Source organism: Rousettus aegyptiacus, unplaced genomic scaffold (assembly GCF_014176215.1).
Source record: "Rousettus aegyptiacus isolate mRouAeg1 unplaced genomic scaffold, mRouAeg1.p scaffold_m13_p_11, whole genome shotgun sequence".
NCBI lineage: Eukaryota > Metazoa > Chordata > Mammalia > Chiroptera > Pteropodidae > Rousettus > Rousettus aegyptiacus.
The window spans coordinates 25431696-25433384 of NW_023416286.1; positions in this window are offsets into that span (position 1 = coordinate 25431696).

Genomic DNA, 1689 nt, shown 5'->3' on the forward strand with positions numbered 1-1689 from the left:
TATAATAGGATATTTACTTATCTGTCTTGCCTAAATTGTAAGAGAAATCATATCTGTCTTGCTCCATATTATATTCCCAGTGCTTAATGCAGTACCTGGCACATGTTAATAATTATTCGTTAGCTAGATAAACCACTTAAAGAATATCTTAAGTGAAAAAAAGGTGTAATATAACTATTCTATAGAATTATAATAATAAATGCTTAGCAGGTAATGGACATTCAATAAATGTTAGCTGAAATCTGCATTTTTGGTGAGTCACAATATCACAGCCTTTTAATTTTGTTGTAGATTCAATTCAAACCATGTCTATTATATGTATTAACATTGCTTTCACTTTTTATACGGTCAGTTCTTTTCCTTTTCCTTTTCCTTTTTCTTTTCTTTTTCTTTTTTTTGTAAGGTGTTATTAAAGGGATTGGAAATATGCTAAAATTAAATGCTCTTTTTAGTAGGTTGGATAACTCTGATCTTTTAATTTTTGAATATATGAAACTATTTTTTTTGCAAATACATTTCACTCAATAAAACCTCAAAACTCATTCTGTGAAGCATATTTCCATGACATTCTAAGTAAATGTATTTTACAGATAACTCAAGCCATATATTTCTGATGTGTTTCCATTTAAAATACAATTTACATTCTTCCTCAAGAACCATCTTAATTGTTTTTATTATACGTATTTACAAAATACTAAAGCTACTAGGAGAAAGTTTGCCGATGAACAAGATATATACATAATCTCCAAGTACATCCCCCCAAATTACTTATAAATGACAAAGGAACAGTATGAATGATAAAGAAAACACAACAACTTTGCAGTTGAGAAATATAGCAGTCACTGCCTTAACTAAGCACTCAAAAACAACTATGGCTTAGAACAAACCAACATTGTGTACCTTCTGATATAATGCACAGCGAAGGCCGTACCATCACTGTGGTTATATTTCTGCCAATCATAAGGAAACAACACACAAACCCAATTCGAGAGACATTTTACAAAATAAGTGGCCTGTACTCTTCAAAAATGTCAAGATCAAGAATCATGAAGAAAGGTTAAGAAACTTTTCTATAGTACGGGAGACTAAAAGGTCATGACAATTGTCATGTAATGTAATACACAATCCTGGACTGGATCTTCAACCCAGAGGAGAAGGAAGGTGGTAGCTAAAAAGGACATTACTAGGAAAATGAATAGAATTTGAAATAGTAACTATGGATAATAGTTTTATCAAAGTTAAATTTGATAATTGTACTGTGTTTACATAAGTATCTTTGTTCTTTAAAGTACCCACTGAAATATTCAGGGATAAGGGAAATAATTTTTCTAACATTTTCAAATGGCAAGAGAAAAATGACAGAGAAGGAATAGAGATAGAGAGATAATAGAGCAAAAATGAGCAAATGTAAAGAGAATATAGGAGTTCCTTTTTTTGCAACTTTGCTGTGAGTTTATAATTATATCAAAATAAAACATCTCCCTAAAATGCTCTCCTCTGAAATAAACTTTATGCAGTTTCCTGTTAGATATTCAAATGTAATGGTTAAATGGTAAATTATTCTTCTGTTACCTTGAAAAAGTTAAAGTCTCTAGTCTGTGGCTGAGAAATTTAAAAATCCAAATTTAGTGACCTACAATAATTTGTGTGTGTGTGTGGCGGGGGGGGGGGGCAGGGAGGGCTGTTCGT